Consider the following 26,290-nt stretch of genomic DNA (forward strand, 5'->3'; position numbering starts at 1 on the left):
TGGGAGGAGCGGATCAAGAAGATGAGACAGAAACTAGGCAGATGGGGGCAACAGTCGCTCTCCATCGTGGGAAAAAACCTGGTCATCAGGTGTGAGGTACTCTCAGTATTGCTATATGTGGCACAGGTCTGGCCTATCCCCAGGACCTGTGCCGCCGCAGTCACCTGGGCCATCTTCCACTTCATTTGGAGATCAAAGATGGACCGGGTCCGAAGAGACTCAATGTACAAAGACCGGTGCAATGGGGGAAAAAACACGCCCAATGCCACCCTCACCCTGATGCCACCTTTGTGTGTGGCTGCATCAAGCTGTGCATGGATCCCCGGTACGCAAACACCAAGTGTCACTACGTACTGAGGTTCTACCTGTCTCCGGTGTTGCGAAAGATGGGCCCGGCCTCGCTGCCGCGGAACGCTCCGAGTAGTTGGACCGTTCCGTATCACCTGTCCTTCGTGGAGAAATTTATGAGGAAAAACACCTTTGACCACAAGTCCATCAGGAAGTGGTCAGCACGTAGCGTCCTTGAGACCCTTCGGGAAAAGGAGAGGGCGGATCCTGTTGAGCGATTCCCTGAGCAGACTGTCAAAGCCATTTAGCAGAATGCCTCATCGCCAGAACTTTCCAACAAGCACCAAGACGTGGCTTGGCTGGTGGTGAGAAGGGCTCTGCCTGTGAGATCCTTTATGCACGCCGGGAATCTCTGCCGCACCGCACGCTGCCCTCGAAGTGGCTGCGGGGGGGACGAGACTGTCACACACCTCCTTCTGGAATGTGCCTATGCAGAGGAAGTCTGGAGAGGAATGCAGTGGTGCTTGTCGAGGTTCGTCCCGAGCAGCGCCGTGACGCGGGACTCCGTGCTCTACGGCCTGTTCCCCGGGACTCACACCGAGACGAACATTAACTGCGCCTGGAGGATCATCACCTCGGTGAAGGACGCTCTCTGGGCGGTCCGAAACCTGTTGATCTTCCAGCTGAAGGAGTTGACCCCGACCGAGTGTTGCAGACTGGCACATTCCAAGGTCCAAGACTACGTGTTGAGGGACGCGCTGAAGCTTGGGGCAGCTGCCGCCAAGGCGCGGTGGGGAAAGACCACCGTGTGAGATCGGCCTGCCTAAAGAAGAACAGGGGGCCCATGCGGACGTTTTTTTGGGCTCTGCTGATGCCTCAGCCAAATATATGTACAAGATTGAAAAATGCACAGGATTGTAAATGACAAGGATAAATTCGAATCTGTGTTTGTAAATGTGGACATATGTATGGCATGATCAAATGTACAGACCATCAAATCATTTTATGAATAAAGTATATTTTTGAAATAAAAAAAAACTTCCAGAGAAAATCATTCCAACATTCTCTCACCAAATGTGAATTTTTGTTGCAATGTCCGAGATATTTTTGGAGATTTGGGTTTCACAAATTTGGAACAGATCTGATAAATGTTGACATCTGTTCTTCTATTCGAGATATTAATAGCTCAATATAAAACATTTAAGACTAATTTAACATTACTTTAATAGTAGCGGCATGGTAGGTTCGCACAGCTACTTAACAGTGCTGGGGACCCGGGTGCGATTCCAACCCCGGGCGACTGTCGATGTGGAGTTTGTACGTTCTCCCTGTGTCTGCGTGGGTTTCTTCCCACAGTTCAAGATGTGCTGGTCAGGTGAATTGCTCATAGTGTTCAGGGATGTGTAGGTTAACTGCCTGCGTCAGGGATAAATGTAGGGGAATGGGTCTTCTTTGGAGGGACTTGTTGGGCCAGAGGTCCTGTTTCCACACTGTAGGGATTCCAATCACAGGAATATTTCTATGAGGAAAGAGTTAATATTTGAAACCTGCTGTGATGTGCAAGTTGTGGACACAGCTTTTATAGAGACATAGTGTCCAACATCGATTGCTGTCCCACCAGATAAATTACATCCCCATGTTAGTGGCTCAATAAAAACCAACAATTTGTTGATGAGGTTTTATGGTCAATATGTCCTTTTAATGCTGGTAATTTCAGCAGCAAGGTGAGGGGTTCAAGCTGTGGGCTCAGAGGCTGAATCCCTGATTGGTTTGGTCTCCAGATGCAGAGCACGGCTGGAAGGAGTGCACCAATCCTGGGATCTGTGGAGGGTACACATGCTCTTACATACTTCATAGATAAATATTAATAGGTATTATTCAGATTATGTTATTTTCACACTGGATAATTATTATTGACCTTTGTTTTTTGGCCACTTTCTCAGATCAGAAACGTTGTCATTTTAGGAGTTCCCCAAATGGAAGTCTATCATTAATCAATTCTAAAAGGTCCTGAGGCCAAGAAGAGGATGACAAAAAAGACAAAAGAAATTGAATGAATAAGAAAAATGAACGAACGGAATGGACAAGCTGCAGCTGAAGCGTCCTACTCCATCTTGGGTGCTGGTCCTGGAGTTTGCTCCTCATAGACCAATGTTCACTCTGAGCTGTGTGGCTGTGCAGCTAATTGGAGGGTCCGTGTATGCTTACCGACATGTCCCTGGAAAATTTGGTGTTCTGGGTTACTCTCTCAATGACATTACCATTTTGCCATTAACCTGGGGATCTCTCTTTGTTCTCTGAATTGGGTCTCTTCAATCAAAATACCTTGTAGATTTTCGCTTCATCAATTTAATTGAAAATACATACAAACATTTGCAGCTATAAACTTCAACTCTTATTTCAGTTTACATTACCTGACAAAGCTTTCAGTCCACCTCAACTGCTGCAGCTGCACTCTTCACTGCTGCTTGATGAACACTTCCCTGACTCTTTGTCTCAGAACAATGGAGAGATAAGCAAGAACAACTTTCTCACAAAGAATACTCACTACTTAGGCAATTACCTTTATCCCTCATATTGGATTGTCTTCCTGATCTCTATCCTGAATTCCTATAACAACCTGCCCATCTCTGACAATAGCCTGGTAACTGGCAATGACCTACACAAGCCTCCCTCCACCCCCAAACCTCTCCCAGCAAGTGTTGTACTATTAAGGGTTTTCCTGGCATCCATGTAACAACCTTAGCTAAATGGGTGACTAAAGGCCGATCATCACATCATTCTTCTTGACAGTATCAAATCTTAGCTTCCATTTACTACCAACTCTCAATCTGCTGAAACCCAGTTGTGCCCATTTTCTAACTCAGTTCATCCTTTTTTTTTTCTTAAAGTATTAACACTTGAAGATTTGCCAATTTAAAGAATTTCTTCATTTTCTAATAGTACATACAAATTAACGCTTTTCATCACTGAGCTTATCTGCAATACAACCTGATAAACTCATCCTTCTCAGTTACACAAATATGTGAAAAATGTCAAGTAATCACACCGGGGTCCATTTTTCAAAGAATAGATTGAAAAGCAAAGAAGTTATGGTTGAACTTGTACAGCACCTCACTTAGACCACACTCTGAAAACTGGGCACAGTTCTGATCTCCATATTGGAAAAAGCACTTGGCCCATATCTCTAATTCATGTACCCATCCAAATGCCTTTTAAATGGTACAATGGTACCAGCCTCCACCACTTCCTCTGGCAGCTCATTTCATATACGCACCAGCCTCTGTGTGAAAAAGCTGCCCCTTAGGTCCCTTTTATATCTTTCCCCTCTCACCCTGAACCTATGCCCTCGAGTTCTGGACTGCCTGGATGTTTAAAGAAATTGTAAAAACAGGATGAGATTGAAACTATCAGGAAAGACTGAATAAACCAGCACTCATTTCCTCAGAAAAGAAAAGGTTGAAGGGTTACATATTTAATTTGTGGTAGTATTTGAACTCGCCAAACCATTAGTTTCAATCTCCAATTACTAGTCTAGTGACAATATTAAAATGACGAATGTTGAGGGTAAATGCAGAGAAGGTGCCCTCTCTTGTGTGCAGCAAGTCCGTCAGTTTACAATGATGACAAATAAATCCAATGAGAAATTCAAGAGAAATTTCCCCACCAAGGGAATGATTAAAATGTAGAATGTTCTTCTACTGGGAATGTTGAGGAAATAGTTTCAATGCAATTGATGTGAACCTGAATAAGTCCATGAGAGAAAGTAAGAGAAGGTTATGCTGAGAGGGTGAGATAAAAAAAGAGGAAGAAAGCTCACATCAGGCATAAACAGTTAGGCCAAAAGCAGTTTGGCCAAATGGTCTGTTTCTGTGCTTGAAAAGTAGAATAATTTTTTTTAAACTCTGGAAATCCTGAGCAGATCAGGCAGCATCTGTGAAGGGAAACAGGTAACATTTAAGCTCAAGATGACACCAAGTTGGATGTTAAATGCCACTTCCTTTTGTTTCAGGACATACTGCTTCCTCATGTATACCTCTTTTCTGTGGATGTCCTGATCTACTGCACTTAGGTTCTGTGGCTCTTCCTCTTTTGACCTGTCGTCAAACACACCTGATGATGTCAGTTTGAAAGCCTCTGAGGATGAAGAATACTATTCCCACACTGGTAATCTCTGTCCAACGTTTACCAGGGAAATCGAGACAGCACTAAGTGAGGTTTTATTCAGATACGACAATGACACATTTAAATCTCCAGTTTTGGATTGACTGTGAGAGACGTCAATCAGAGAGCCCACCCACTCTGCCCATTGTCTCCTCTTCCTCTTCCAGAGCTGGTTCACTTCCTATAGGGACTGAAAACCAAGTGAGGAGATGGTGAGTGAAGGAGCAGCTTTTATACAAATTGTATCCCATAATATCCACACCAATCTTCAGGCAGTCTGACTATCCTGTGGGCAGTCAGGGGGTGGAAATGTCCCTTATACTGTGTGAGAAGATCCAGCTGAGAGAGCTGTTTACTCGGTGCTTTGTGCTGAACTGTTTGACTGGAGCTGTGTGTTGGATATTGAGTGTGTTTATTGGAAGCATTTCCCTCTGATTTCCAGGCTGAGTTTTGTTGATGGCTCATTCCTGAATATGAGAAAGTGAAATGTCATTATTTGGGAGTTGAAAATTCTTCCTCATTTCATATTGTTGAATTGTGTGTGTGGGTTGGGAGCTGGTTATTATTCCCGCGGACTATGAATAGTCAGTTCCCTCTGTGTGTTAGAAATTGGATGTTTCATGTCTTTTCAAATCCTTCTGAGACCACCCACCACTCTATTGCTGTTATCTTGAGTTTTGTTGATTGGTGATGACTGATCTTGAGAAGCGTTGACCAATTTGCACAAACAGCCTTTTTCTCACTGTAATTCGATGAATGAGACTTTCTGTGGTCAGATTTGAACTCTCAATCTCTGGATTGTTCAGACAATTTGGCTACAATAAATGGAAATATATTTATTGATTGACATGGAAAGAACAGGTGGATGGAGTGTAAAATGGGCTGTGAATTCCCTAGAGTTCATACCCTGCTGGTGAAAATTAGTTTTACCCTTAGAGTATGTTTTTAATATGAAAAACACAGGTGAATTGTTAAATTAATAGAATTATTTGAGGAATATTCTGCATAATACCTGAAGATATTTTTATGCATTCTTTAAAGAGTTTACCTGAAGGTAAAGAGTTTCCCAAAAGCCTGAGCTTGGATTTGATAGTTTTGCCCAGTCCTGTGGCTGATAGCTAAATTTCGAATGTGTACTGTGAGTGTGTGCTGTCGATTTAATTTCCAGGATAAACTAGAACCCTTAAGTCAGTTAAACTGAAGCAATGTTTTCCTCAATTTCTAGCACTTCCTGATCAGTGTATTTTCTTCAGATGATTTTGGAGGAGTAACTTCAAAATCTCAATTGATTTAGCATTTCTTCTTGTGTTTAGTGTACAAAAAATACTCTCGGGGTAACATTGATCTTTCACATCACAATGTTCAGTGAGTTGAGAGTCAATTTTACTCTCCGTTCATTTGTCATTTCCATTACCCTCTCAATGCCTGAGAGGTTTGGGGTCTAGACAAAGAAAAGTAGCTGCATTGTCTGCTCCTAGTCACCAGGATGTTCCTGCTAGAAACAGAGGTTGTGTCTTTAGTCAAGTGAGAAAAAAAAAGCATCTGCATCTGATCCCCTCCCACAAACAGGGGAATAGCCACTCACTTTGGAAGAAGGTCTAAATTAGGAGTCAGACCCTTCAGCAAAGTTGGAGGAACTCATGTTTCCTTTTCCTGTTTTACAGAAGAAATGCACTGTACTACACCAGAGAATATGGACAGGATAGACACCATAGATAAATCCTGACACCATCCAAGAAACAACTGCACATCTGTGGGAAGGCATCCAGTACCTTCACAGCATTGATCAACATAGAGAAGGTTGGGCAGTTAAATAATTGTCTGGAAATCGGTCGGATCAGGAAAGCATTAACACCTCATCAGATCTGAAACTGGTCAGTGGTGTGGAGCCTTCCATCAGAACCAACCTTTCTGAAGGTTCGGCTGTGGGTCATCGATCAGGGTGAGGCTGGGAAGAAGTGTCAGTGGCTCCAAGTGTGGTGACAGCTTCAATCATTCATTGAGCTTCATGAGCCACTGAGTCGTTCCTACAGAGGAGAGGCTATTCATGTTTGAGGAGTACTTCATAGGGTCATCAGATCTTCCTATACACAAGGTGTGTCTGTTGCTCATGTTAACACAAAAGCAGCTACATGGAAGAGAAAGTGTTCAAGTGTGAAGTATGTAACCAAGACTTCACAAGATCATCAACACTTGTGAATCACCGACGCATTCACACTGGGGAGAGACCATACAAATGTGAAGTTTGCAACAGGGCCTTTGCACAATCATCGGGCCTGGTGAATCATCGACGCATTCACACTGGGGAGAAACCGTTCATGTGCGATTTGTGTGACAGATCATTCTCAGAGTCATCAAAACTGCGCAGACACCAACGTATTCATACAGGGGAGAAACCTTTCACATGTGAGGTTTGCAAAAAATCATTCTCACAGTCATCGGATCTCCGAGCACATCGACGCACACATACAGGGGAGAAACCATTCACATGTGAGGTCTGTGATAAATCATTTCCTGACTCTTCGCGACTCTTGCTCCATCAGACAATTCACACAGGGGACAAGCCGTTTGCGTGTGAGGTGTGTGATAAATCGTTCTCAACATCATCGAGCCTCCGAGTACACCAACGCATTCACACAGGGGAGAAACCATTCGCATGTGAGGTGTGCAATAAATCTTTCTTGAATTCATCGAACCTTCGCAAACACCAACGCATTCACACAGGGGAGAAACCATTTAGATGTGAGGTGTGTGACAAATCATTCTCACAGTTAGAGCATCTTCGCACACACCAACGCATTCACACTGGAGAGAAACCATTCAAGTGTGAGGTATGTGATAAATCATTCTCAGATTCTTCAAAACGCCTGCTACATCAGCGGATTCACACAGGGGAGAAACCCTTCGCGTGTCAGGTGTGTGACAAATCCTTTTCGCAATCATCGATCCTCCGTGTACACCAACGCATCCACACAGGGGAGAAACCATTCAGATGTGAAGTGTGCGCAAAATCATTTTCACAGTCATCAATCCTCCGTACACACCAATACCTTCACACAGAAGAGAAACCATTCATGTGCAATATGTGTGACAAATCATTCTCCAGGTCATCAAACCTCCTGCTCCATCAGAGGATTCATGCAGGGGAATGACCCTTTACTGCGATGTTTGCAGTAAAGCATTTTTGAATGTCTTCAGCCACGTGGGGCAACATTCACACAGGGATGAAACCATTCAGGAGTGATGGATTTGACGAGGCATTGCACATGTATCTCCTCTTTACTCAGTGCACTCCCAGTGGGGAGAAGTCCTGCTGGGAACATTGAAACATGAGTAGGCCATTCAGTCTGTTATATGATCACAGCTGATCAAACACTTCAATGCTTCTTACTCATATTGCCCATACCACTTAGTATGCTGTTTGTAATCAGAAATCTTTCACTCTCTAATCAAACTTGAAGACTGAGCTTCCACTGCCATTTATGGTAGAGAATTCACAGTCTTCTGGCTAAAAAAATGTTCTCCCTTATCTCAGTCCGAAGGGGGACAGTAAACTGGACGCTATGTCCAGAGCCCTGATGGAAACAGTCAAAGATGCCAAGCTGCACGACGGCTTCAGCACCCCTGCAGACGAAGCGCAGCGTAGATACACCTGGTCACAGGCAGACGGGTCTATCCGCTCAAGGATAGATTACCTGTTTGTGTCCTGAACGCTCTCGGTCAGATCCACCGACATCAAGCCGGTGTTCTTCTCTGACCACTGCCTCCTGCTGGCCGACTGTCAGCTACAGGACGAGCAGCGAGCTGGTAAGGGAACGTGGAAGCTGAACACAAAGCTGTTGACCCCGGGAAACATTGAGGAGCTCAGGAGGGACTATGCAGGTTGGAGAACCGTGTAGCCCCTCTTTGAGTCCCCAGCGGACTGGTGGGAAACAGTAAAAGGGAACATCAAGAGGTTCTTCATCCTCAAAGGTGTTCAGGAGGCGAGAGAGAGGTGGGGAAAACTGTCCCAACTTCAGGAAAGTATGCAGAACCTGCTCCTGCTGCAGACGATGGGGGTGGATGTCACGGAGGACCTCAAGGAGGTGAAGGGCTAGCAAGCCTCGCTCTTTGCCTCGGACGCCTCCAAGATAATCTTCCGGTCCAGGGTCCGCTCGGTGGAGCAGGACGAGACGTGCTCACGTTTCTTCTTCCAGAAGGTGCACAAAGAGAGCTCCGTGCTCAGCAGCCTGAAGGAAGAAGATGGCTCAATAATGTCATCTCAGGCTGACATCATGAGGTTCAGCAAATCCTTCTATGCCAGTCTGTATGACACGAAGCTGACCAACAGCGCGGCCTCCCAGTCGTTCCTGTCCTCTATCACCGAGGTCCGAGACGACGGAACACGAGAAAGGCTGGAACAGCCACTATCTCTGGATGAGCTGACCAAGGCCTTCGAGTCCTTAGAAAAGAATAAAACTCCCGGAAGCGACGGCTTACCGGTCGAGATTTCTTCCGCTCTGTGGGACTTGATCGGCCAGGACCTCCTGGAGGTGTATGTCAGTATGTTTCGGGCAGGTACCATGAGTGAATCCATGAGGAAAGGCATCATCACCCTCATCTACAAGCAGAAGGGGGAGAGGGAGGAAATTAGAAATTGGAGACTGATCTCACGACTAAACACAGATTACAAAATCTTGTCAAAGGTCATCGCCAACCGGGTCAGGTCTGCTCTGGGATCGGTGATCCACCCTGACCAAACCTGTGCTGCACCGGGCAGGAAGATCTCTGAGAGTCTTGCACTCCTCAGGGATACGATCGCCTACGTGCAGGATAGGGGGGTGGACACCTGTCTCATCAGCCTGGACCAGGAGAAAGCCTTTGACAGGATATCGCATACATATATGAGGGATGTCCTCTCCAAAATGGGCTTTGGGGAGGGAATCGGAAATTGGATCAGACTGCTCTACACCAACATTGTCAGTACAGTCTCAATCAATGGGTGGGAATCAGATAGCTTCCTTGTAAGATCTGGAGTCAGACAGGGCTGCCCCCTCTCACCCACCTTGTTTGTGTGTTGCATAGAGCCATTTGCCGAGTCCATCAGGAAGGATGCGAGCCTGAGAGGGGTGACTATTCCTGGCAGCGGGGGCCTACAGGTTAAGGCCTCTCTGTACATGGATGACGTCGCTGTCTTCTGCTCGGATCCGCTGTCCGTGCACAGACTCATGTACATCGGTGACCAGTTCGAACGGGCCTCGGGGGCCAAGGTAAACCGAGGCAAGAGCGAGGCCATGCTCTTCGGGAACTGGGCCGACCAATCCTCTATCCCCTTCACCGTCAGGACTGACCACCTGAAGGTGCTGGGTATTTGGTTCGGGGGGGCTGGGACGTGCGCCAAGACCTGGGAGGAGCGGATCAGGAAGATGAGACAGAAACTAGGCAGATGGGGGCAACGGTCGCTCTCCATCGCGGGAAAAAACCTGGTCATCAGGTGTGAGGTACTCTCAGTATTGCTATATGTGGCACAGGTCTGGCCTATCCCCAGGACCTGTGCCGCCGCAGTCACCCGGGCCATCTTCCACTTCATGTGGAGATCAAAGATGGACCGGGTCCGTAGAGACACAATGTACAAAGACCGGTGCAATGGGGGAAAAAACACGCCCAATGCCACCCTGACCCTGATGGCCACCTTTGTGTGTGGCTGCATCAAACTGTGCGTGGATCCCCGGTACTCAAACACCAAGTGTCACTACATACTGAGGTTCTACCTGTCCCCGGTGTTGCGAAGGATGGACCTGGCCTCGCTGCCACGGAACGCTCTGAGTAGTTGGAACGTTCCGTATCACCTGTCCTTCGTGGAGAAGTTTATGAGGAAAAACACCTTTGACCACAAGTCCATCAGGAAGGGGTCAGCACGTAGTGTCCTTGAGACCCTTCGGGAAAAGGAGAGGGCGGATCCTGTCGAGCGGTTCCCTGAGCAGACTGTCAAAGACATTGGGCAGAATGCCTCATCGCCAGAACTTTCCAATAAACACCAAAACATGGCTTGGCTGGTGGTGAGAAGGGCTCTGCCTGTGAGATCCTTTATACACGCCTGGACTCTCTGCCGCACCGCACGCTGCCCTTGAAGCGGCTGCGGGGGGGATGAGACTGTCACACACCTCCTTCTGGAATGTGCCTATGCAGAAGAAGTCTGGAGAGGAATGCAGTGGTGTTTGTCGAGGTTCGTCCTGAGCAGCGCCATGACGCGGGACTCCGTGCTCTACGGCCTGTTCCCTGGGACTCACACCGAGACAAACATTAACTGCGCCTGGAAGATCATCAACTCGGTGAAGGACACTCTCTGGGCGGTCCGAAACCTGTTGATCTTCCAGCTGAAGGAGTTGACCCCGACTGAGTGTTGCAGACTGGCACATTCCAAGGTCCAAGACTACGTGTTGAGGGACGCGCTGAAGCTTGGGGCAGCTGCCACCAAGGTGCGGTGGGGAAAGACCATCGTGTAACATCTGCCTGCCTAAAGAAGAACAGGGGGCCCATGCAGACATTTGGGCTCTGCTGATGCCTCAGCCAAATATATGGGCATATGATTGAGAAATGCACAGACCTGTACATAATAATGATAAATTCTGATCTGTTTATGTAAATGTTGACATATGTATGGCATGACCAAATGTACAGACCATCAAATCATTTTCTGAATAAAGTATATTTTTGAAATAAAAAAAATAAAAGCATGCATGCGGAGCCCTTCTCACCACCTGATAAGCCATATCTGGACTCTTTTCCCAACATCACCACTTACCTGATGTATGGTGACCCACAGATTAATCACCACCAGTTGTCTCTCTCTCTCTCTCTCTCTAATGAGAGAGCAACCCTCCGATCATTTGGGACTGTGGCAAATTTACCTCACTTGGTAATTGAAGACTTGGGTCGAGAAGTTGTTACCTTAATGGTACACAGTGAAAGTGAACAACCAGGACTGTTTTCTCAACTGCAGTAATCTGCATGCAAATTGAGAAGCTACTTGCCTGCAGCAGCCAGCTAATGAGGAAGACCTGATTTCACCGACAGAAGGAGGAGCTGAGCAACCATCAGAGCCAGAGGCCAGGTTCCCCATTAAATACATTAGATCCGTGCCAATTGTCACAGCAACAACATTCCCCAGAGAAACTGTGAAAGAACAAGGTTCAAAATATACGAGATTGATGCAGGAAAATTCACTTAGTTTCACTGAAAAATAAATTTTTAACAGTAGGTTGCATTTTTAAACAAAGTCCATTTGCAAAACCCAAGAATGTAACGTTGCTGATAAGGATTACACGCACCTAAAGAACAATATCATGGGGATTTGTACCGTGAAATGAACACTGAAGCAAGAACGCTAACTCTGAGGAAATAAAGCCACAATCAGATTTTTAAAATAAGACCAGGCACCAAGTCTTATTGCCCTGTTGGGTCTGGTACTTTCATTGAACTGATTGACTAACGCGATTGATCCCTAATGTTAATTTCAAAGAATAAATTCAAAATTATTTTTTATAAGTTGATCAGGCTCCTTCATTATAATAGTTGTCCTCTTAATGTAATCTAAGATTGTATTACAGGGTGATCTATTATTGAATTGTCATTTTACACAGAACCTTTTAATTACATAATGCCAAATTCATCCTAAATATCTCAACATAAATGGAATAATATGGAAAATCATTGAATTCAGTCACATCCACTTCAGATTTACTGTGAACCAAATGAGTTTCACACGCTTGAGGACCAAATTAATTTTACTTTGATGTTAATGGATATTCTTACATTCTTTGAAAAATCTTATATCTGGAACAAGTTATGTTTGAATTTTGGATTCTTTTATGGAAATAAGAACTTGCTATCTTTTCCTTGTGGAATATTCTAGTTTTGCAAATTATATATACTTTGCATAATCACCAAGTTGCATGTTATAATTAATCTATGAATACTTAAAACTTAAATGGTCTCATCTAAGTTACCTGTATCAAATCACTTGGGGAACATCACTCTTGTTACTGTTAAGGGTTACCTGAAGAGTTTGTCTGGGGTTTTGCAAGTGCCAGGAAAGTGATGATTGAGTTTTTTTAAAAAATGGAACTTGGACAATCAGCAGGAGATGAGAAAGCTTGATTTCTTTCTTTCTTTGGATTCAGTGGGCTCAAATTACTTGCTCTGGAATCTGGCTTCCTTGCTGAGGATGAACAGAATTACATCTGATCTCTGTCCCACCAAGTACTCAGTTATGACTGTCATACATAACAAGGCAACAATAGAACGAATGAACAGCCAACCAACAACTAACGCTTCACAAAAGAAACCCTGAACACTTTAAAGATCGTATGTGCAATCTGTGTGCAGAATTGGAACAAATCAGAACGAATACACTGTTTTTATTTGTTTTTGTGGTAATTTATGAAAGTGGAGGAACTGGCAAAACTATGAAAATTGAATTTGTATAAATAATGTTATGTACCTTGCCATATTAATGTGACCTGTGATATAATCGTATGTAAATAAAGATTTCAGGACAGTAGCCATTTCACATCACATGGAATAGTGGTGTGAAAACCACTGCAACAGATCAAGTAGGGACTTAAACTTGTCATTGTCCCACGTAAATAAAACCTTACTTATTGCAGTTGTGTCAATTCCCATGGTAAATATTTGACAGTGATTTCTAATGTAAGAATCCTTTGTGGCTTTCAAACTGACATCAGTGTATGACATGCAGCCTTGGATGAGTGAATCAGCGATTGGATTTTAACTGAATTTCTGGACAGTGAATTAAACACCATAGCAATTCAGCTGCCATGACCAGAGACACATCCACTGAAATGCCTTTTAATGCTTCTTGCAAGGTTTTACCTGAGGGTCTTGACCTTTCCCAAAAGCCTGGACTCCTGTGTGACAGTGCTGGTATGTATGGAGGTTCAATAAATGCAAGAAGGCTTTGTTACACACCTCAAACACAAATGACGTCTCCCTTGTGTGTGGAGATTTGATGACAATTGGAAGTTGTGGTTACAAACCTGACACTTCAATGGTTTCCCCTCGATAATATCCCTCCCCCATCATTTTTTTCTGTTTCTCCCTCTGCATCCCTCCCTTCTACGTCCCTCTCTCCTCTGCATGTGATCTCACCGCCTTGGATGCTGTGGGTCTTCCTTTTCTGATTTGCTGGCACACACATCCGAGGATACACATTCCACACTGATGTTGTTAGTTTGAAAGCCTCCACTGATGAAGAATACTATTCCCACACCAGAAATGTCTGTCAAACATTTACCAGGGGAACTGTGACAGCAGCTGCAATAAGTGAGGTTTTATTCAGTTGGGACAATGACAAGTTTAAATCCCCACCTGATCTGCTGCTCAAAGTCACCTCCATTTCCCCGGTCAGTTTCCCAAGTTTCAGGAAACTCATGTTGCTCCAGAAATATTTGGATTGACTGTGAGAGACGTCAATCAGAGAGCCCACCCACTCTGCCCATTGTCTCCTCTTCCTCTTCCAGAGCTGGTTCACTTCCTATAGGGACTGAAAACCAAGTGAGGAGATGGTGAGTGAAGGAGCAGCTTTTATACAAATCGTATCCCATAATATCCACACCAATCTTCAGGCAGTCTGACTATCCTGTGGGTAATCAGGGGTGGAAATGTCCCTTATGCTGTGTGAGAAGATCCAGCTGAGAGAGCTGTTTACTCGGTGCTTTGTGCTGAACTGTTTGACTGGAGCTGTGTGTTGGATATTGAGTGTGTTTATTGGAAGCATTTCCCTCTGATTTCCAGGCTGAGATTGTTGATGGATCATTCTTGAATATGGGAAGGTGGGATGTCATTATCTGGGAGGTGCAGATGGTCTGAGGATTCTTACTGATTTCCTGGTGTTGAGTTCGGTATGTGTCGGGAGCTGTTCTTATCATGTAGACTGTGAATGGTCAGTTCTGTCAGTGTATTGGAAACTGAATATTTCCTGTCTTTTTACGTCCCTACCAAGATCTCCCACTGTCCTATTTCTGTAAGCTCCTCAAAAATAAAAAAAAAACAATTCACTGCTGCCAGTTGTCCCAAGATGAAATGGTAATGTAGGGAACATGGTAGCCAACGTGTGCGCAGCAAGTTCCTAAATATATGATCATGACCAGATCATCTGTTTTTCAGTAGTGCTTGTTGAGGTATTATTGTGATCCCTGTGGTGACTTATAATTCGTAGTAGAGATTTAAAGTTCTAGTGAGCAAGCATAAGGCATGTGAGGCACTAACCTCTTAACAATATTGCATATTTTAGATCTCCACAATCCTCAACTCATAGAAGCATTGACTAAACAATAGATAAAAGAGAACTAATATATTACAGAAAGATACTCCCCCAATTAATTTAACATAGTATCACACTTTTTACAGGAATCAGTCCAACCTCAGTTTCCAGCAGATTTGTTTCTCCCTGTTTCACTGAAGCATAACTATGAGATTTTCAGAAAGGTTCTGAAGTGGCTGCAAACACTGAGGCTCCGTCCAGTGTTTTTTTTCACACTGGCCATGCAGGATGAATCTTCTGGAGTTTTTAAGTTGTCACAGCATGTGTCTTTTCAACAGAGACCATCTTCCCTCCCACATTCTGTCTGGCAGCCCACGGAAAAGACAGTCTCTCCTCTCTGCTGACCACATTGGCTACAGTCCTTGGTCTCTCTCTTAGACCATCTCTCTCTCTCTCTCTCTCTTTCTCTGTCTGTAATCTCAGAGACAGAAAGTCTGCTTCTTGTTTTCAGTGTGATAACTTTGTATCTTGCCCAACCTGTTTCCTTGGTAACCAATTCACCTGGTCTGTTGCCAGGAAGAATTATATAACCGACCCCCTCCACCTGCCTTTCAAGATATTCTGTTTTATTTTAAATTTAGTAATGATTTTAAATTTATCAACTTTACAAACTTCTCATTCATAATACATTCCTAAGTTAAGCCTTCTCAACAGGCGGGGGATTGGAGAGAGTTCTTCCATAATCGCTCCAGTGTGCTGGGTTCCAACATGGTGTGAATGGAGGTGTTTATGAAGCTGCCTTCTCCTGTTACTTGAGTGGTTGTCCACAGTTCTGAATAAGATCTTACAGGAGACAGAGCTTTGTTACGATCTGTTGGACGTGAGGTTGTTTTGCTCTGTTATTGTGGTGTTTAGCCTGCATGTACCCCTCTAGTACATTCACTAAAGTGTGATGGGATGTTCCAGGGGATGGTTACAGAGGAGTCTGGGATATTACCACATTGATACCATTCAGTGAGTATCACTGCCTTTTGACCAGTCTGTGTGGCAGCCCTCCTCACTTGAGGACTTGTCCTCAGATCTTGGTAAAAGAGATTTTACAGATTTCACTAGCTCAAGATCATCAACTTATTGTCCAGACCTTTCTAATATTCTTCATTATTGGATTTGTAGTGGTTGTTTATCATAAACAACAGCAGATGTTTAAGAAAACAGCTCACAGCAAAGATATATCTCAGTGAGGAAGAAGTGAAGGCTGGTAAAGTGTCTGGATGGGTATATGAATAGGAAATGTTCAGAGGGATGTGGGCCAAGTGTTGGAAAATGGGACTAGATTAGATTAAGATATCTGGTCAGTATGGACGAGTTGGACCAAAGGGTCTGTTTCCATGCTGTACAACTCTATGAATCTATGACTCTAAGGATTATAGGAATGGGATATACAAAAAAAAGACAGAAAGAATAAACTTTAAGGCTAAACTTTCATGTAGTAGCAAGGGTTTCCATAAATATATAAAAAGGAAGTGAGAAACCAAAGTGAACAAAGACCCTTTAGAGAAAGAGGCTTGGAAATAATAACAGAGAACCAGGAAATTGAAGAGGAGTTGAAAAAACTCAGTTGTCACAGTGGTAAACACTAATAGCATTCCAATATTACTAAACATTTAAGGAACAAAAAGTTACAGCATAGAGGGATTTGGAGGTTCTAATCAGGAATGTAAAACACACCTTAGAAATGATGACCATGGCAGTTATCATCAAATTTTGACCAGTAAACTTTGCATGATCTGGAAGAAGAGAATACATCAGGTTTTATGGCACAGCCCAAGTGTGTGTATATTTCTAGGATTTTAGAGTAGTGTGGGAACTTAGTGCAGAGGGACAAAGGTGCTTATTGATTTGTTTTTGGTTTCTAGTTTGTAAGGTCTATTCGCAGGATTATTGAAGCCCTGCATTGGGATACAGGACAAAATAAAGAGTGACATCACAGGAAAACCTTAAGTTCATTGATTGGTAGGAGCTGCTAATTTGATTATCTATTATAAGTTATTTTCAGAATCAAGGTATGTTAGAAAAGAAATTACAGGAAATTTTAAAAATGAAGAACTAAGTCAATAAAGTAGAGATGCATGGCCAGATAATGTATTGTACTTGCATGATGTGGGAGCTTGTAGACCTCGTTGTGGTTCATAGTGACCACATCTGTTAAAAATGTTAGTTGCTTTAAGGAACTCCAGCTCAGAGTTAATGAGTGAACCTCTTATTGAGGAAAATATATTCTTTCATTCAGACAATTCAAAGACTTTCACCAGAATAAATTGCCTGGTCTGGTCTTATGAGCAAAGGTTAGGACTCATCGGCATTTAAAAGAATGAGAAGTCATCTGAATAAACATAGAGGATTCTTAAGGGGCGTGACAGGGTAAATGTTGAGAGGATGTTTCCCTAATAAAACAGTCACAATCTAGAATCGGGGGCATCGGCTCAGAATTTAAGACTAAGTTCAGAAGGAATTTCTTCTCTTAGAGGGTTGGGAGTCATTGGAACTCCTTGCCACAGAGAACTGTGGGGGCAGAGTGAAAATAAGGCTGAGATAGATAAATTCTTAATCAGGCAGGGAATCAAGGATTATGGAGAAAAGGCAACAAAATAGATGTGAGGAGTGTTGGATTAGTCATGATCCGATTGAATGGCAGAGCTAGTTTGAAGGGCTGAATGGCCAACTCCTATTCCTGTTTCTTATGATGTTATGGTAATCACAAAAAAGTAGCAACCATGTTCAACAGGTAATAGAAAATATTCACTTTTAATTTAAGGGGAATGGACTATGGGGAAGTCTAGCTGAAAAATTCAAGTCACTGGTCAGACCATACTTGGACTACTGTAAACAGTTTTGGTCTCCTTATCTGCATTGGAGGCAGTCCAGAGATGGTTATTGAGGTCGATCCGAAGTCTGGAGGGATTTTCTTATGACAAGATGTTGAGTAGGTTGGTTCTGTACTTATTGGCCTTTAGATGAGTGAGAGGAGACCTGATTGAAACATATATGATTCTTAATGATCTTTCACGGCAGAGGTTGTTTCCCCTTGTGAGAGAGTCTCCTACCAGAGGGCAGAAACTCAGAGTAAGGGGTTGGCAATTTAAGACAAAGACGAGGAGGCATTTCTTCTTCTTGAAGAGGGTGTTATTCTGTGAAATTCTTTACGGCAGAGAGCCTTCGAGGCTGGGCTGTTATGCATATTCAAGGCTGAGGTAGACCATCAGTGAGGCAACAGTTCTTTTTGTTTTAGCTTTACTTAATGCATTCTCTATCATAAGTTCATAAGATATAGGAGCAGAATTAGACCATTCGGCCCATGAGTCTGCTCCACCATTCGAACATGACCGATATGCTCCTCACCCCCATTTTCCTGCCTTCTCTCCACATCCCTTCAACCTTTTACCAATTAAAAATCTGTCTAACTCCTCCTCAAATTTACTCACTGTCCCAATATCCACCGCACTTTGGGGTAGTGAATTCCACAGATTCACAATCCTTGGGGAGAAGTAATTTCTCCTCAACTCTTTTAAATTTGTTATACCTTATCCTAAGACTATGACCTTTCATCTCAGAATGGCCCTACAAGAGGAAGCATCCACTCCAAGTCTATTTTATCCACACCTTTTATCATCTTGAATACCTCAATTTGATCTCCTCTCATTCTTTAAATTGCAGAGAATATGGGCCTAAACAGTTCAATCTCTCTTCATACATCAAACCCCTTATCTCTGGTCACAATCCAGTGAACCTCCTCTGAACTGCCTCCAATGCCACTACATCTTTCCTCAAATAAGGGTACCAAAACTGTGCAAAATACTCCGGGTGCAGTCTCACCCTCCCTCTGTCACTCTCTCCCCTCTTCCCCCCGCCCCCCCCCCCCCCCCCCCCCCCTCCCCCCACCCCAGTGTGACTGTCTGCTCTTTCCAGTTTGGCAAGTAGACACACCATTGTTCTGCCATTCTTGCATTCCAGTCACTTAATCTGAACTATCAATATCCTTTCTCCCCCAGCTCCCCCCCCCCCCACCTCATTGCTGCCCCCTCCATACTTCAACTTTGATGAAGAGTCATCTAGACTTCAAATGTTAGCTTGCTTTCTCTCCATAGATGCTGCCTGACCCACTGAAATCTCCAGCATTTTTTGTTTTCAGCTCAGATTCCAGCATCTGCAGTAATTTTCTCCAATAATACCCTGATACCATATGGGGAGGCATTGCACTGACAGAGCCACATCTCATTTGGGTTTGTAGTGTGCCAACACCTCAGACAACAATAGCTGCTTCTTCACTTCCCTGAAGGCCACATCTTGGCTTCAAAACCACTTCCAAGGCTTTTTCAAGAGCAAATGTAAGGGTGCCAGGATGGAGGCCAGGTTATGTGTGAATTTTCAGAAATAATTCACCTACCCAAGGAAAGACTTAAGCTCCAGGGGCCGGGACATCCTTGATCATCCTCACTTTATCTTACAGCGAGTGTAACCCGATCTTGTCAACTCTGTAGCCCAAGTTGGTCACTTGAGGTGCCTGGAACACAAATGTTTCCTTCCTAAGATGTACCCCCATCTTGGAGAAATGTTTAAGCACTATGTCCAGATCCCCTAAATGCTCTTTATTTGTCTTCCCAGTTATTAGCATGTCATCTAGATGAATAGTGGCCTGAGGTAAACCTTGTAAAATGTTCACCATCGTCCTCTGGAAAATGGCACAGGCTGATGATACCCCAAAAGGGACTCATGTACATTGGTACGAACCCTTATGGATATTAATTGTAACATACCTCTAGGAATTCTCAACAAATTGCAATTGCAGGTATGTGTGGCTCATGTTCAGCTTTGTGAAGGACAGAGCCCCCTGCCAGTTTTGCAAATAAGTCCTCTATGCAAAGGATTGGGTATTTATCCAGCTGTGAAAAGTAGTTTGCCATTTGTTTGAAATTCCCATAAAGATGAACTGACCTATTGGGCTTCACAGTCAGTAAGACCGGTGCTGCCTTCCCCAGCTGAACTAGTTTCATGACTACTTTACCAGCTTCCTGATTTCTGCCTCTACTTTTAAGGAAGACAAATGGCATTGGGCGGGCCTTGCATAATAGTGGAATTGCTTCTTGGCCCTTAGACAGTCCCTAGACCTCCCCGAAAAATGTCCAGATATTTAATTAGGACTTCACTCAGGCAGCCATTTTTCTAGTCAAAGAATGTTGAGCCAATCAAGTTGAATCGTTCTCAAACAATTTCACCCCATCAAGCTTAAGCCCGAGCCTTTTACTATAATCAGTGATAATTGAACTAACAGCTTTTCATTAGAGGCCAGAACTGAACTTGTAGTTAATTTGTACGGGTTCCCCACTGTCGGTTCTCAGCCTGACCAAGGCCTTATGCAAATGTAAGGGCTGCAGTCCAGAGCAAATGTTGGTAAATGATTGGTTCTGTAATCACTGATACAGCCACGCCAGTATCGACTTCCATTAGAACTGGGTGACCATTTATCCAGACTTTTATTTTGATTGGTTCTGATTTGGATGTTGCTAAGCAGTTTGACTATTCCAAACCTAGCTATGGATGGACTTTCCAGGGTGTGCACTCTCCTGGATACTGGCTATGAATTCTTTTACTCAGTTCAGGTCTAGTGGGACTCTTTTGCAATCTCAAGTCCACATACTGGCAGCAACTACAATGCCCTGCCAGCCTAGACCCTCGAGAAAATTTTAATCATTTGACGAAAGACTAGCTTAGTTTTGTGGTTTTGCTGTGGACTGACCTAGGGACCTTCTGTTCAGGAAATGACCTGAGTGAGGCTATGTAATTGCCTTCACTCAAATGGTATTTGCCAAGCTCAGTTCATCGGCATACCCTGTAACTCATAAGCTCCACTTGCTGCATGACAAAGGCAGTTGTAATGTCTGTTTGAAGTCCAGTTAGACCTAAGCTAGGAGGCACGTTTGCCTGGTTATATCATCAATTCCACATAACAAAGATCTCTCAGCATCTGAGAGAGTTAAATCAAAATCAGGTGCCTCTGCCAGTCACCCTAACCTTGTCAAACATCCTGATACAAATTCCCTTGGTTCTTGAACTGTTGAATAAAACCAGTTGTGTCTCAGAATTAGAGGAGGTTTGGGAGTCGTAATATTCCTTAACTAAATCTGTCAACTCTTGAAAGGTTTTATCATTTGGTGTCTCTGGGAAGATTAGGTTCCCAATAACCAAAAAACTGCAGGTCCACACGATGTCAGGAGAATTACTCGTTGGTTTTCATGTGACCCAATGTCATTTTCCAGAAAGAATAATACATTCTTTCCACATACTGGGCCAGGTTTCAACAGTAGGATCGAACAATTCAAGCTTCCCAAGTAACAACATGATGACAGAAATGCTTACTCCAAATCAAAGACAACTGCTGCGAGTGAATCTCTTCAGGGGTGTATTTTTCTCTCATCGCCATTGAAAGAACTCCCGTCACTAAGTCACCTTTTACTTACATGTTAATAGTACACGACACTGACCCAGCTAGCAGAGAGCTGGCTTCCAGAATGAGCAGAACCTCCAACATACCCGTTAATATCTGTCAACCAAGGCTTCCTGATTGATCCAGGTCAACAGCGCCAATCAGGGAACTCATATTCTATGGGGTCCATCTGGCTGAGCTCATTCCAATCACAACAATGTGGATCTGATCAAGCAATTGCTGCAGACACCCCTTCTTTGAGGAGAGTATTTAGGACTTTTTGAAAGTAGCCACATTGTCTGCCTCTGATCACTATCCAGTGACTCTGCTGGAAACAGAGGATGTGTGACAGTCAAGTGAGGAAAAAGAACATACTTGTATCTGATTCCCTACATACGAGAATAACAGACTGGCACTCACTGTGGAACAGTCTCTGTCTGAGGAGTCAGCCTCTTCAGCAAAGGAGGAGAGGGAGTTGGAGGAAATCATGTTTCCTTTTCCTGTTTTACAGAAGGATTGCACTGTACTACACCAGAGAATACAGAGTGGATAGACACTGCAGATAGATCCTGACCAGCACCCAAGGAACAACTGTACAACTGTGGAAAGACATCCAGTTCTTTCACAGCATCGCTCAACACAGAGAAGGTTGAGCAGTGAACCCATCATCTGGAAATTGGTCAGGTCAGGGAAACTTTGATTTACCATCAGATCTAAAACTGGTCAGTGGTGGGCAGCCTTCGATCAGAACCAGCCTTTCTGAAGGTTTGCCTGTGGGCGATCGGTATGACTGGCTCAAAGTGTGGTGAGAGCTTCAATAATTCATCGCGTCTCATGAACCACTGACTCATTCCTACAGGTGAAGGCCTATTCAATTATGAGGTGAGTGAGGAGGGCCCCACAGGTTCCTTGGCTAAGATATATCTTTTAGACACACGATTAACACACAGGCATCTACATGGAAGAGAAACCATTCAAATGTGAGATTTGTGATAAATCTTTCATGACCTCCACAAGGCTCCTGACACATCAGATGATTCACACTGGGGATAAACCCTTCAGGTGTGAGGTTTGTGAGAAGGCTTTCACTCACTCCTCCCATCTCCTGAGGCACCAGAGAATTCACACAGGGCAGAAACCATTCATGTGTGAGATCTGTAACAAATCATTCTCAGACTCATCAAACCTACGCACACACCAACGCATTCACACAGGGGAAAAACCATTCACGTGCAAGGTGTGTGACAAAGCATTCTCAGACTTATCGAATCTACGCAGACATCAACGGATCCACACTGGGGAGAAACCATTCATATGTGACATTTGTGATAAATCATTCTCAGAATCATCACACCTCTATGGGCACCGACGCATTCATACAGGGCAGAAACCATTTCTATGTGAGGTGTGTAACAAATCATTCTACGATTCATCAACTCTGCGCAAACACCAACGCATTCACACGGGGGAGAAACCATTTGCCTGTGAGACATGTGACAAATCATTCTCGCAGTCATCAGCACTTCGCATCCACCGACGTTTTCACACAGGGGAGAAACCATTTACATGTGAAGGCTGTGACAAATCATTCTCGACATCTTCTCAACTCTGTACACACCAACGCATTCACACTGGGGAGAAACCATTCAAGTGCGAGATGTGTGACAAATCATTCTCAAGGTCATCTAACCTCTTACTACATTGGAGACTCCACACAGGGGATTAGCCTTCAAGTATGAAGTTTATAGTAAACCTTTTATAACATCTTTAACCCTCCTGAAAGCTCAAGGGATCTCCTGAACTACCAGCGTATTCACACCAGACAGAAAACATTCGGGGATGAGTCTTTCACACTGTCACCATATCTCCTGGCCTATGAACAGTTATAAATGAGAGAAACCTCATTCACCTCAGGGTGAATTCTGTAATAAACTTTAATACGATTCTTGGACCTCCTGTTACATCAGTGAACCCACACAGGAGCGATCTAGTCATGTTCTTGCTAAGGTGTCCTCAGAGTGTGAACCTGTACACAGTCTCACTGTGCAGGATGTTCAGTGGGACTGGGACACAGAACAAGAAGCAGCTTTCACTCCCATCAAACAACTAGTGATGACATCACCAGTGCTGAGGGATTATGATGTAACAAAGGAGTCACCCTGCAGTGTGATGTCAGTGAAACAGGACTTGGAGTAACCCCCAGGCAGTGAGGACAACCCGTTGTGTTTGTGTCTAGAGTGTTAAGAGACTGGATATTGTCTTTGCTTGTGACGACTTCAACCAGCATCTTTTTGGGAGAGAGAAAATGGTGATAAGCATCTTTCTCAAATCACTTCTGTCTGTTTCAAAGTGATTGCAACCAGTGTTACTTCATTTAAGAGATATCACTGGGAAGTGAAATACAAGCAGATGTACACAAATGACATGCCGTTGAGAGCTGCACTTTTTCTGAAGGAAGTTGATGCTGGTGTAGACTGTGAAATCTTCCATATTCAACAAGACGCAATAGCATGATATGCTCTGGATGCCAACAATCCAGCAGAGACATTGAATCTGACAAAAAAAGTATCTTCCTCAGATCAAACAAATTCCACAACAAGATGCAACTCTGCAAATATTATAGAAAGTTGTGATGAAAAGGTAGCCTGCAACTATTCAAAGGCACCCTTGTTACATTAAGAGAGTATTGGACAGACAGAGATGAAGTGATTGCTCAAGATGGAATCTTGTGCAAAGGGAGCTGGGTCATTATTCATAAAGAGATGCGAAAGGAGATCCTGAAACACATCCCACACGAGCCATCAAAGAATTGAGCCTAGTCTGAGGAAGGTAAGAGAAGTGCTACACTGGTCAAATTTGAGCAATAGGATGAAGGATCACATTGGCCAGAGCAGTGTTTGTTACGAACATCAAGCCAAAGAAGATAAAGAGCTGCTCATGACTCCTGACATCCCACACTGCCCATGGATGAAGCTTGGAGTACAGCCTTTCACTGTCACTGGAACTGATTATCTCGTCACAGTCATAGAGATGTACAGCATGGAAACAGACCCTTCGGTCCAACCCGTCCATGCCGACCAGATATCCCAACCCAATCTAGTCCCATCTGCCAGCACCCAGCCTATATCCCTCTAAACCTTTCCTATTCATATACACATCCAAATGCCTCTTAAATGTTGCAATTGTACCAGCCTCCACCACATCCTCTGGCAGCTCATTCCATACACATACCACCCTCTGCATGAAAAAGTTGCCCCTTAGGTCTCTTTTATATCTTTCCCCTCTCACCCTAAACTTATGCCCTCTAGTTCTGGACTCTCCAATTCCAGGGAAAAGACTTTGTCTATTTATCCTATCCATGCCCCTCATTAATTTGTAAACCTCTATAAGGTCACCCCTCAGCCTCCGATGCTCCAGGGAAACAAGCCCCAGCCTGTTCAGCCTCTCCCTATAGCTCAAATCCTCCAACCCTGGCAACATCCTTGTAAATCTTTTCTGAACCCTTTCAAGTTTCACATCATCTTTCAGATAGGAAGGAGACCAGAGTTGCAAGCAAAACTCTATCAGTGGCCTAACCAATGTCCTGTACAGCCGCAACATGACCTCCCAATTCTTGTACTCAATACTCTGACCAATAAAAGAAAGCATACCAAACACCTTCTTCACGATCCCATCAACAACTGTTCAGACTGGGTGGAGTTAGAGCAGCTGATGTCACTGACTCTCAGTGAAATTGTGGATTGTCTGAAAGCACACTTCAAACATTTTAGCATTCCTGACGTGTGATCAGTGACAGTGACCTCAATTCACGAGTGAAGAATTCAGACAGTTCATGAATGATTGGGAAATGCAACATCACACAAGATCTCCACAGTATCCCCAGTCAAATGGAAAGTCTGAGGCTGAATGAAAGACAGTTGGAGCAATGTATTACCGTGGTCAGGGAATTACTTTTTAATATGGAGATCACAGGCTGGGTCAACATTTATTGCTCATCCTAAGAAACGCTTGAGAAGGTGGTGCTCGTGGGGAATGGGTTATCAGACAGGAAACAGAAAGTGGGCATAAGCACAACATTTTCAAATTCTGAGGCAGAGGAATAATACAAGAATCAATGCTGGAAACTCCGCTATTGACAAACTATAGTGCTGACTTAGATAAATCAACAAAAAGTAATTGTCTAGGTTTGCTAATGATACAATGCTGGATGGAAAGTGAAGCTGTGGGAAGGACATAGAGGAGCTATTAAGATATATGAACAGATTAACTGAGTCAACAAAAAGATGGTAAATAGAGTGTAATGTTGGACGTGTGAAGATATTAACATTAGCTATAGCAATGAAAGCCAGAGTATTTTTGAAAAGATGAGAAACTTATAGGTGTTGGTGTTCAAAGAGAATTTCAGTACTCCTACTCACAGATGTTAGTGTGCAGATACAGCAAGCAATTAGGAAGCTAAATAACAAGGTGGTCGTTAGTGCAAGAGGATTGGAGAATGGGAATAGAGAAATCCTGATGCAAATGTACAGGATTTTGCTGAGACCACATCTGGAGGACTGTCTGCTGTTGATTTCCACTTTCAAGAAAGGATGTGATTCCATTGGAGGTAGTATAGGGACGGTTCTGGGATTGGACCTGGGATAATGGATGTCCTGTGATGAGAGGCTGAGTAATATGGACTGATATTGACTGGAGTCGAGAGTGTGGTGGTGGAAAAGCACTGCAGGTCAGGCAGCATCCGAACAGCAAGAGAATCGACATTTCGGGCAAGAGCCCTTCATCAGGAATGAGGCATGTGAGCCGAGCGGGTGAAGAGATAAATGGGAGGGGGTGGGTCTGTGAGCTGAGAATGCAATAGGTAGATGGAGGTGGGGGTAATGGTGATAGCTGGAGAGGAGGGTGGAGTAGATAGGTGGGAAGGAAGATGGACAGGTAGAACAGGTCATGAGGGCACTGCCGAGTTGGAAGGTTGGAACTGGGATAAGGTGGGGGGAGGGGAAATGAGGAAACAGGTGAAGTCCATATTGATGCTGTGTGGTTAGAGGTCCCAAGGTGTTCTTCCTCCAGTGATTAGGGTGTGGTAATGGAGGAGG

The 26,290-nt window shown here is 43.9% G+C and overlaps 1 pseudogene; it reads left to right on the top strand.

Moving 5' to 3' along the window:
- Positions 1 to 4,554: 4,554 nt before the first annotated feature.
- On the top strand, positions 4,555 to 23,703 carry LOC140455669 (uncharacterized; annotated as a pseudogene).
- Positions 23,704 to 26,290: the final 2,587 nt, after the last annotated feature.

Source organism: Chiloscyllium punctatum, chromosome 30 (assembly GCF_047496795.1).
Source record: "Chiloscyllium punctatum isolate Juve2018m chromosome 30, sChiPun1.3, whole genome shotgun sequence".
NCBI classification, from domain to species: domain Eukaryota; kingdom Metazoa; phylum Chordata; class Chondrichthyes; order Orectolobiformes; family Hemiscylliidae; genus Chiloscyllium; species Chiloscyllium punctatum.